Below are 12364 nucleotides of genomic sequence, written 5' to 3'. Positions count from 1 at the left end.
CTGCTCTCTCCAAATCCCCCTCTCAAGTGGTCTGACATCTGATCTCCGGATTCAGGAATATCTTGGTAGAAGTGCGCCCTCGGGGCTCCCACCCATCACAGCGTGCGACACTCAAACGGGCATATGGGTACCGGGGCGAGCCCTAAAGGTGAGCCGCTGAGTCTGGAGGTTGGGGTCCGTTGGGGTCCCCAAGGAGGAGCTCGCTGGGCTGGACGCCGGGCATCCGAGGGTCCCGCAGTGCCTGGAGCCCAGGAGCGCCGCGGGGCCCCCGGCTGCGGTGGGGTGGGCGGCCGAGCTCGCCGCCCCCGCTCTTCCCCGGCCCCTGCCCCGAGCTCCCAGCCCGGCTTCGGCCGGCCGCGCTGCCCGCTCCCCCTCCTCCCTCCGCGCCCCGCCCGCTCCCCACCTCCGCGCCCAGCCTCGCCGCCGCCGAGCGCCGGACGCGCCACGCCGCGCTGGGCAGCTGGAGAGCTGGCGGCGGAGCGGGCCGGGAGCGGCGGGGGCGGCGCCCAGGCCGCGGGCGGGGGGAGGAGGGCCGCAGCCCCGGAGAGGGGAAAAGGCGGGCCGGACGGCGCCAGCAGCCAGCCCCGAGGACGCGAGCGGCAGGTAAGCGCTCGGCGCCGGGACGGGTCTGGCCCCTTGGGGTCCTGAGACCCAGACTCGCACAGCCGGCCACGGGCGCTGGAGGCTCGGGCGCAGCGTCTAGCCCCGGAGGGCGGCGGGCCAGCGGGCCGGCGGGACGAACGCGCCTTCCGCCCGGCTGCGGTTCCTAGCCGGGGCCCGGGACAGTCCTGAAAGGCGGAGGCGTAGCTCCCAGCCCCGGGGCTAGTTCCCCGACTGGGGGAGCCCGCGCGCCGTGGGAAAGGGGGCTCCAAGGGGAGACGCGCGTCTCCGAAACCTTCGGACGGAGCCGGACTTTCCCCAACCCGCGGGAAACTAAGCCACGAGCCTGACTCGCGCGGGTGGTGTGCTAGACGCCAACTCCCGGGAGCCCGGCTCCGCGCGCCTGGTCGGGCTGCGGCGGTGCTGGCGGAGCGCGAACGCGCCCGGGCCCCGGACGGCTTGGGGCGGCACCACTCGGCGCGGCCCCGAACAGGTGGCCCCGGGCACTGAGGGACGGAGCGGCGGCCCGGAGCCAGGGGGTGAGCACGCCGGGGAAGGAGGGGGCTCGTGGTCTCGGAGTGAGCGCATTTCGGCAGGGACTCGAGTTTCGAGGCTCCGAAACCCGATAAAAAGTGAGGGGGAAGAAGAGAGCTGACCTCCCGAGAGCCAGACGAAGCAGGGGACAGGTTTTCCGTGGCTGCTTCGACAGTGACAGTCTGTACTGTGCACGATAATCCCCCAGGGATCCCGTTAAAATGAGATTCTGATCCCGCAGGTCTGGGGTGGGGGCCGAGCGTCTGCATTTCTAAGAAGCTCCCAGTGGCTGCTGATGCTGTTCCATGGACCACACTTTATCCGGCAGGCCCTACGGAAGTACTTTTTGTCCAACAGGCTGAAAACCTTAGGAAAAGTGGGAGATTGGGAGACGAGGTCCTAAGACTTTACAGTATGTATAGCTTTAATACCTCTTTGCCACCTCTACCCCCAAACGCACGCAAAAACACTTGCTACTATAAAGGCCAAGGGAAACTTTCCCTTCGCCCCCTGAAGGTTCGCTTGAAAAATTAACTGACAAAGGCAGATTGATTGGAGAAAAGGCATGCAAATGTATTAATGTGTCCACGGGGAGAGAACAATAGAGTGATTACCCCCAGCCCCCCAATGGGGTACAGAAGCATGTAGATTATCTTGAGGTTACAGAAAGAAAGGGGGCTCAACGCATGGCCCCAAACAGGTTATGGTGGTAAAAGAGGTTGTGAGACGGGGAGAAGAGGAGGCCTGGCCAGCAAAAATGGTCTGGAGATGTCAATGAAACCTCACAGGTGGCAGCCCTCAGAGAGGATAAACAGTAAATGTTTCTTTCAGACCTTTAAAGGGGTCAGATCCTCAGTTAATTTCTCTTAGATCTGGACAAGGGAGGACCTCGATAAAGCCTGGCTACATCCGTGCAGATTCTCTACAAATGCAAATGTCCCGCACCAAGGATAGCTTTGCATTAGCTCTACTGGCTGGCTTTCTAAATATGTCAATATTTAGAAATATGTCAACTATTTCAAGATATGTCAAAGAAATATATTTTGGGGTAAAATGATTTGATTTCCTTCACTACTCATTTAATAGCGAAATGTTTTACTTTTCTTACCAACTTTCTAGCTAAATACATGATCTGATAGCAGGGCTGGCTTCATGGACATGCATCCTGCACTTGGTTTAATGCCGAAATTCTTAATTTTTGAACAAGGGGCCTCTCCTTTTCATTTTGCACTGGGTCCCACAAATTATGTAGCTGATCCTAATAGTCACCATACGTGGAAAGAGAACCCATTTTTTGATCAGGGTTTGAGATGGTGGGTGATGGAGAGTAGAGGTTTATTAAGGGAAGACTAGCTAGATGTTGCAGTTATCTCCAATCTTTCTCAACTCCTCTTTGGCTATCTGAAGAGATAAGTCTAAGAGCATACCCAGGCATGCATGGTGTGACAAAATTTATTGCTTTATTAATATCAATAGTTAACAGTTTATTAGGAGCTTAATTATTGATAGACAATACAATTAAGTTTGATATTGAAATAATTTTGTAAGTTTATTGACAAGTTGTGTGTTATTTTCAAAGAATTGGGGAGTCTCTATTTAGCATCTCATAAAATTTTGCTTAGTTAAGATCTAAGATGAGCTGGACATTGCTTGGTTTGGCAGCTTTCACAGCTCAAATGCAAAGCTGGAAAACAAAAAGTGGCCAAATTTTGTAGCTTTTCAGGAGTATTGTTTTACAGGGCCTCAGCGTGATGCCAGCCCGGATCGGATTCCCTTCTGCTTTTATCACTCCCACATCCCTGCAAGGTGACTTTCATTAAAAGGGGGATAGAGCATATTTAGCTAATGAAAAACACTGAAGAAAGGCAGGGCCAGCATCAGTATTTTGTCTGTGAAGAAATCTTGCCCAAAAAACACAGATTCCAGGTGTGTGTATTTTTCTAGAAAAAAGAAATGTTGGAAATACAGAAAAGAAAAAGATTGTACTCTAACTATGGATATGATTTTGTTCAGCAGAGGGAGAAAAAGTCAGAGAAGTGGCATTTCATTGGCGGGTTTGGCAGGGAAAGGAAAGCTGCTGTGTTTTTGGTACCATGAACAGCCTTCCAGAAATGGCAAAGTGAGTTTGCTCAGGTGCAAGGAAGAGCCAGCAAAGAAGCTGATTTTCCATGGCTGATGTGATCATTGTGGGGACTCAGAGCAGGACATCACGACTTATGTTCTTGGTGCTTTGACGGCTCAGATGAAACTGAAAAACACATTTTTCCACTTTTCTGCCTGAGCGTGCCAAGTCGCCTTCAAATACACGATCCAAACTGGGAAGAGTGCTATTAAATTAACAAAAGGAGGGAGAGGGAGGTGTTTCTGTGATGTCCATGATTCAAAAGATAGAAAGGAGGGATTCTGACTTTAGTTAAAACCTGGGAGCTAGTTTTTATGCTTCACTGAGAAAGGTTTTCCTGACCACAAGATAGGAAGAAAAAAGTTCTTTTAAAATGTTTATGGTTTCAAAAATGTGTAGGTATTTAATCCACATGGAACTTTTTTTGGGATCGTGGTGTGAGGTGGTGGATGATGGAACTTAAACGGGCTAACATTTGGGGAAAGCTATCATAAAATAAATTCCCGCAATCAAATAAATTGTGGTAAACACTGTCCCATTTTCCAAATCGATTTAATGAATTCTTCAGTCTACTCCATGTTTTTCAAATTGAAGTGTAACTTATTACAGTAAAATTCACTCTTTTCAGTGTACAGTTCTAGAAGTTTTGACAAATGTATATAGTCATGTAACCACCACCGTATCAGGATGTAGAAGAATTCTACCACTCCAAGGAATTCCCTGTTGACTCTTTGTAGTCAGCCTCCCCCAACTCTCAGTCTCTGGCAACCACTGATTTGTTTGCTGTCCCTATAATTTTGTTCTTTTCAGAATGTCCTGTAAAAGAACTTATGTATTCTGTAGGCTTCTGAGCCTGGCTTCTTTCACCTAGCATAATGCATTTGAGGTTTATCTATGTTGCACGGATCAATACTTCATTCCTTACTGTTGCTGAGCAGTATCCCAAAGTTTGTTTATCCACTCACCAACTATTGATGATTATGAATAAAGCCAATATAAATATTCACATATGGCTTTTTGGATGAATGTAAACTTTTATTTCACTCAGGTAAACACGTAGAAGATGGCTATGTTGTATGTGAGCTTTATCAAAAACTGATAACTGGGCACAGTGGCTCGTGCCTGGATTCCCAGCTACACAGGAGGCTAAGGTGGGAGGATCGCTTGAGGCCAGGAGTTCAAGAACAGCCTGGGCAACATAGCAACATTCCCGTCCCTACAAAAAAAATTAAAAAATTATCTGGGCATGGTAGCATGCACCTGTAGTCCTTGCTACTCAGGAGGCTGAGGCAGACGGATCTCTTCAGCCAGGGAGTTTGAGGCTGCAGTGAGCTATGATTGGGCCACTGCACTCCAGCCTAGGCAATAAGAGTGAAACTCTGTCTCAAAAAAGAAAAAGAAAAACAAAAAGAAATCGTATCCTTTTTTCCCACTTCATTTTCTATGGTAGTGAGTAGGAAGGCTATTTAATTGTTTTTCTGTACATTTATCTTACATTCAAGCCATTTTACTGAACTTTTCTTAGTTCTAATAGTTTTTCAGTTGATTTTCTTGGATTTTCAAAGTAGACAGTCAAATTGTCTGCAAATGGTAATAATATAGGGAATTTTCCCTCCAATATTTTTACCTCATTTTATTTTCTTGCTTTAGTGGCTAGGCTTCCCTGTAGGATAATGTTGAGTAGTAGTTGCTACTATTTTACCATTAACTATTGTGCTTGCCATAGGGTTCTGGTGGCTACCTTAATTATCCTCAGGAGGTTTCTTTTCCATTGTTAGCTTGCTAAAAGTCTAAAAGTTTAATTTTAAAATTTCTTGTTCTGCTTGGAATTCTTTTTTTTTTTTTTTTTCCATTGAAAGCCTAAGAGGTTTAGGATCAGTTAGTTTGCTTCTTGACTTTGGAAGTTCATATTTTGATCTCACTGGAGGAGAAGTTAGTGTAGCATTAAGTCAATTCATTTTATTTTATTTTATTTTATTTAGATAGAGTCCCGCTCTGTCACCTAGGCTGGAGAGCAGTGGTAGTAATCTCGGCTCACTGCAACCTCCGCCTCCTGGGTTCAGGTGATTCTCCTGCCTCAGCCTCCTGAGTAGCTGGGACTATGGCGGCGCACCACCACACCTGGCTAATTTTTGTATTTTTAGTAGAGATGGGGTTTTGCCATATTGGCCAGGCTGGTCTCGAACTCCTGACCTCAAGTGATCTACCCGGCTTGGCCTCCCAAAGTGCTGAGATTACAGGCATGAGCCACTGCGCCTGGTAATTCATTTTATTTAGATGATGAAGAACCTACCTTTGGAGGTTTTTTAAATAATGTTCTTATTTGGGGGAATGCTGGGTGTACTGAGGAAGAAAGAGAATCAAGAGACAGTTTATAACCTACTCATGTATAAACAAGGTAGCTTTTTCTAGTGTTCAAACTTTTTTTGCCCACCATTCACAATAAGTACATTTTATATTTCTTTTTTTCTTTCTTTTTTTTAATTTTTTAATTTTTTTTTTGAGACAGAGTCTCACTCTGTTGCCCAGGCTGGAGTGCAGTGGCGCAATCTCAGCTCACTGTAGCCTCTGCCTCCCAGGTTCAAGCAGTTCTCTGCCTCAGCCTCCCGAGTAGCTGAGATTGCAGGTGCCCGCCACCACACCCGACTAATTTTTTTTTTTGTATTTTTAGTAGAGACGAGGTTTCACCATCTTGGCCAGGTTGGTCTTGAACTCCTGACCTCATGATCCACCCGTCTCAGTCTCCCAAAGTGCTGGGATTACGGGCGTGAGCCATCATGCCTGGCCACATTTTATATTTCAACTCAGTCCAAACATACTTGTATATAATGGAAACAAACTCTCACAAAGTCTTTGTCTTTCTCCTGTGTGCAATGTATTGATATTTTCAATTATCTTTCATCTGTTCTATTTCATTTTAAACTGATGATCATGATTTTCCAAATTGATTTGACTACCCTTTCATTTGATTTTTTGACCCACAGTTTGAAAAACATTGTTTTGTAAAACTGCTCATTTAGTTTCTAAGCCCCCAAACTGCTGGATTATGTCCAGAACCGATTCATTTTATATCAGATCCTGCTATGATGCAAAGTAAGTTCATTTATTATGCTCTGAGATCAGTGTAACTACCCATTTCTCTCTTGAATTACTGTGTAGCCTCTAAACCAGTCTTTCAGTGTCTACTTTTGACCCCACAGAATAGCCAATACATGCAGTCTTATAAGTCCATGACTCAAACTCCCCTAATGACCTCTTCCCACACTTTTTTTTTTTTTGAGACGGAATCTCTGTTGCTGAGGCTGGACTGCAGTGGCGCGATCTTGGCTCACTGTAACCTCTGTCTCACGGGTTCAAGAAATTCTCCTGCCTCAGCCTCCCTAGTAGCTGGGACTACAGTTTCACACCTCCATGCCTGGCTAATTTTTATATTTTTAGTAGAGTCGGGGTTTTACCATATTGATCAGGCTGGTCTCGAACTCTTGACCTCAGTTGATCCACCCACCTCGGCCTCCTAAAGTGCTGGGATTACAGGCATGAGCCACTGCGCCCAGACTTTTTTTTTTCTCTTGAGACAGGATCTCGTTCTTTTGCCCAGACTGGAGTGCAGTGTCATGATCATGGCTCACTGCAGCCTCAACCTTCGGGGCTTAAGCGATCCTCCCACCTCAACCTCCTGAGCAGCTGGAGGCACTACAGGCTTGTGCCACCATGCCTGGCTAATTTTAAAAAAATTTTTGTAGTGACAGGGTCTCCCTGTGTTGCCCAGGCTGGTCTCGAACTCCTGGATTCAAGCAGGCTTCCTGCCTCAGTCTCCCAAAGTGCTGAGACTACAAGCATGAGCCACTGCACCCGGCCTGCACTTTTTTTTTTCTTAGATGAGATGGGGTCTCAGTCTGTAGCCCAGGCTGGAGTGCAGTGGTGTGATCATAGCTCACTGCAGCCGCAAACTCCTGGGCTCATGCAACACACCCAGCTAATTTTTGTATTTTTAGTAGGGATAGGGTTTCACCGTGTTGGCCAGTCTGTTGAACTCCTAGCCTCAAGTGATCCTCCTGCCTCGGCCTCCCAAAGTGCTGGGATTATAGGCGGGAGCCACCGCGCCGCCTCCTACCACACTTACAATCAATCCCTAGGGCCTCACTGGTACCTCCTTTACCCCCTATTCTCAACTTCTCCAAACACAGCCTCCTCCGTGCTTGTGTTCCTCACCCAAGCCAAGCGTTTGCTGTGCTACCTGCCCAGAACACCATTTCACCAGATAGTTTCTTTGTTTCATCTGAGTCTTCTCTAACCCTCATTCTAAAACCGTACTCCCCACTTACCACAGGAAGGGTCCATTCCCTTATCCCACTTTTGTTTTCTTTATATCACTGTTACCTGCAATTATGTTATTTAGTTATTTGTTTACTGATGCTGCGTCTTCTTTTCCTTGCTGGAATATAAGTTCCAGGAAGGCAGGGACTTTGTGTAGTTTGCTCATCATTGTGTTGTCAGGACTTAGAACAGTGGGACGTAGTAGGTGCTTTATCCACGTGTCAAATGACCGAATGAATGAGCCTAGAATGTAGATAAAATCTGACACTTGTCCTAAGAGAAATATAATGTGCCCTGCCTTTCTGTTCCAATGTTAGTGTGGAAATTTCTTTAGGTTAAGCGTGGAGTATTTTAATGTAAGCAGTTCATTAACCAATACACACTCACCTGGTATCCACTATATTTCTGACACTCTCGTAATAATAATGATAGCTAATATTTACTGAGCAGTTACTACTCTTATTGCTTTACATCTATTAACTCATTTAATCCTCCCAACCTCTTGAAGCAGGCACAATTCTCATCATTTTACAGATGAGGAAACTGAGGTACAGAGAAGTTAAGTTACTTGTCTAAGGTCGTACAGAAGGTAAGCAGTAGGTCCAGGGTTTGAATACAGACCATCTGATTTCAGAGCCTGTGTTCTTCATCACAAGCTCCTAGCTAGAGCAAGGAGTACGCACAATTCCTGACCTTTGTAAGCCTGTCATGTTTATGGCTTAGCATAGTGGTTCTCAACTGGAGGTGATTTTGCCTCCCAGGGGACATTTGACAATGTCAAGAGACATTTTTAGTTGTCATGACTGGCAGGGTTTGGAGGTGCTACTGGCGCCTAGTGGGGAGAGGTCAGGGATGCTGCTAAACATCCTACGGTGCACAGCACAGCACCCTCACCCCAACAAACAATGATCCGGCCCAAGCATTAATAGTGCCAAGGTTGAGAAACCCTGCCATGGCACAGTGGTTCTGAAAGCCCGCTGCCCATTGGAATCACTGGGGGAGCTTGATAAATCAATACCGATGTCCAGGTCTTGTTCCTGACCTTAATAAACCTCAAATGGACCTTCAACATGGCCTGCAGTCCTACCATGCTTGCCTAGTGGGTTTGTTTTTCCATTCTCCAAAACAGCTGTTTGACACCTTTTATTTCCTCTGCCCCTCCTAGATCAGTTGCTGATTCTGGCTCATTCAACAGGAGCCTCTTCATATCCCACTACCTGGACCCCCAACAGGCCCATATTTGTGCAAATAAAGTATTCCCCAGTGCCACTGTGAAGCTGTGACTGAAATGTCCCTAATGGATCAAAAACTGGCTGCTTTTCTGGGCTCTGGGTCCCTCATCCTCTTTGTCTTCTCAAGGACTTTTTTTTTTTTAACTTTTTTTTTTTTTTTTTTTTTTTGAGACAGATTCTTGCCCTGTCGCCCAGGCTGGAGTGCAGTGGTGCAATCTCGGCTCACTGCAACCTCTGCCTCCCGGGTTCAGGTGATTCTCCTGCCTCAGCCTCCTGAGTAGCTGGGACCACAGGTGCCCATCACCACGCCTGGCTATTTTTCTTTGTATTTTCAGTAGAGATGGGGTTTCGCCATGCTGGCCAGGTTGGTCTCGAATTCCTGGCCTCCGGTGATCCGCCTGCCTCAGTCTCCCAAAGTGCTGGGATTACAGGCGTGAGCCACCGCACCCGGCCTTAACTTTTTATTTAGAAATAATTTTAAACTTTACAAATAAGCTGAACATTTTTTTAAAAAAGTACAAAGAACACCCCATGCCCTTAATCCAGATTCCTCTGTTGTTAGCATTTTATCCTGTTTGCTTTATCATTTACACTCTTGCTCGTGTACCTAGGATTTTCCTGAACCATTTGAGGATAAATTTCATGCAGCAAGAACTTTAACTCCTAAATCCTTCAGTAGGGATTTCCTAAGTATAAGAATATTCTCTCAAATAATCACAGCGCTGTTATCAATCTCAGTAAATGTTTTGATAAGATACTGTTATCTAATCTGCCATTTGTATTCCAATTTTGACAACAGACCTGATAACATCCTTTACAGCATTTTTTTCCTTCTGGTACAGGATCCAGTTTAGGGTTGTTGCATTGATTGATTGATTGATTGAGATAGGCTGGAGTGCAGTGGCACAATCTCGGCTCACTGCAACCTCTGCCTCCCAGGTTCAAGTGATTCTCCTGCCTCAGCTTCCCGAGTAGCTGGGACTACAGGCGCGTACCACCACTCCCAGCTAATTTTTGTATTTTTAGTGGACATGGGGTTTTGCCACGTTGGCCAGGCTGGTCTCAAACTCCTGACCTCAGGTGATCTGCCCGCTTCAGCCTCTCAAAGTGCTGAGATTATAGGCATGAGCCACCGCACCGGCAGGTTTAGAGTTGTTGCATCTAGTTGTCATGTCTCTTAGTCTCTTTTAGTCTGGAACACTTCTATTGCCTTTCTTTGTCCTTTGTAACGTTGATTTTTTTTTTGTTTTTTTTTTTTTTTGTTTGTTTGTTTGTTTGTTTTTTGAGACAGAGTCTCGCTCCGTCGCCAGGCTGGAGTGCAGTGGCGCGATCTCGGCTCACTGCAACCTCCACCTCCCGGGTTCAAGCGATTCTTCTGCCTCAGCCACCTGAGTAGCTGGGATTACAGGCACAAGCCACCACGCCCAGCTAATTTTTGTATTTTTAGTAGAGATGGGGTTTTACCATTGTTGGCCAGGATGGTCTCGATCTCTTGACCTCGTGATCCACCTGCCTTGGCCTCCCAAAATGCTGAGTGCTGGGATTACAGACAGGCGTGAGCCACCGTACCCGGCCTTTTTTTTTTTTTCTTAATAGAACATTAATCATGTCTGGTTTGTCTGATGTCTCTTGTGATTGGACTCAGGTTATGCATTTTTAGCCTGAACACTGCATGGATGACATTATGTCCTTCTCAGGGTATCTTATTTTGGAGGCTCATAATGTCCATCTCTTCCTCGTTGGTGATGTTAATTTTGATCACTTGGCCAAGGCATTGTCTAATTTCTCCACTGTGTAGTTATTGGTTTTTCTTTCCAAATCCACAGTCTGTGGGAAGACGCAAATATCCTGCTCAAAATTTCCCTCTAGGGCCAGGTGTGGTGGCTCACGCCTGTAATCCCAGTACTTTGGGAGGCTTACTTGGAGGATCAGTTGAGCCCAGGAGTTCCAGACCAGCCTGGGCAACATAGTAAGACCCCGTCTCTACAAAGAAAATTAAAAAATTAGCCAGGCATGGTGGTATGTGCCAGTGGCCCCAGCTACTTGGGAGGCTGAGGTATTAGGATCACTTGAACCCAGGAGATCGAGGTTGCAATGAACCATTATTGGACCGCTGCACTCCAGCCTGGGTGACAGAGCAAGACCCTGTCTGAAAATAATAATAATAATAATAATAATAATAATAATAATAATTCCCTTTAGATTTAGCATCCAGTGATGATTTTTGTATGATCTAGTCTTTAATATGGTTGAAAATAATAATTTTTGACTCTAGTATTCCCTCCACATTTGTTCCAGAGCCCTTCCTTCTCCCCTATTTATTGATTGATTCATCTATTTATTTTTGGTATCAAATAATGAATTCATATTTTCAAAATAGGTCTGCAATTCATTACTTAATTATTTTAGTGCACAAATTGTAAAGGACTTAATTATGCATTGTTTCCTTCTCTCTTTTCTGCCTAATGAACTCCTCTCTCCCTGTTCTAGATCATTCCCATCAGCTTACAATCCTGCTCTAATGTCTAATATCTTCATCAATTCCATATTCCCCTCCACTCATTCCCCACCCCCATTTCTAGTCACTCCTTCTCAGAAGATCTTCTTAAAAGGATGCTCATATTTTATCACACCACATTGTCAGTCCTCAGTGAATCCACATTGGCAAATACAGCCATCACTTCTTTACTTACCATGTTTTACTTGGCGGCAGCATTTGACAGTCATTCCCTCCTTCTTTGACCACTTTCTTGTTGTGGCCTCCAGTATCCTACGCTCTCTTGGTTTTCCTATCTTTCTGGTAGCTCATTCTAAGTCTCCTCATCCTCTGTTCTACCTATGAAGGTTAATGTCCCTCCAAGGCACTGGGAACTGTTCTTCTCTTTCTACCTACTCTCCTGGGATGAGCCCATTCATTCCTATGGCTTTCCATTCCATCTAGATGCCAGTATCTCCAGTTGTGACCTTTCCTACACTTAAGACTTAATAATTTGCGTGAATCTCTAAGAGGCATCTCAAACTCAATATTTTCCAAAGCAAAATCCTGATTCCCTGTCACCCTCATGCAAAACCTGATTCTCTCCCTGTGAAATCCATCTCAGTCCATGACATCACCATTCACTCCGTCGTTCAAGCTCCACACCTACTAGTTTCATGCCCCACATCCAACCCATCAACAAATCTTGTCAATTTGGCTTCTAAACCGTATCCCAAGTCTTCCCACTTCTCTCTACTCCTACTATTCCACTATACTTCCGTCCTTCTCCATCTCTTTCTTGGATGATTGTAGTGGCCTCCTAGAATCCGATATCCACATGGCAGCTAGAGTATCTTCTTAGAAGCATTAGTTGGATTGTGTCATTCCCTACTGGACTATGGAAGTCTGCCATGTTCTAGTCCCTGCCCCTGTTCTATCTCTCTTGCTGACTGTGCTTCTTTATTGATTCTTCCAGCACATTAACCTCATTTTAGTCTTTTATACTAACTGTTCTGCCTGGAATGTTCTTTCTGTCCTCTCCTTTATCTTCTGTTTTTTTTTTTTTTTTTTTTTTTTTGAGAT

General features: G+C 45.8%; 1 protein-coding gene across 8 annotated transcripts in view; it reads left to right on the top strand.

The window, feature by feature from the left end:
- The first annotated feature begins 380 nt into the window (after nt 1-380).
- Nucleotides 381-12364, top strand: part of ADGRG2 (adhesion G protein-coupled receptor G2) — a 134097-nt gene continuing 122113 nt past the window's right edge. For all 8 annotated transcript variants that reach the window (XM_055376709.2, XM_055376706.2, XM_055376707.2 and 5 more), the window contains exon 1: nt 381-603. The gene's annotated coding sequence lies outside the window, so the exon portion shown is untranslated. The remainder of the gene's footprint in view (nt 604-12364) is intronic.

Source organism: Gorilla gorilla, chromosome X (genome assembly GCF_029281585.2).
Source record: "Gorilla gorilla gorilla isolate KB3781 chromosome X, NHGRI_mGorGor1-v2.1_pri, whole genome shotgun sequence".
NCBI classification, from domain to species: Eukaryota; Metazoa; Chordata; class Mammalia; order Primates; family Hominidae; genus Gorilla; species Gorilla gorilla.
This window is presented reverse-complemented; position numbering and strand designations above follow the sequence as displayed.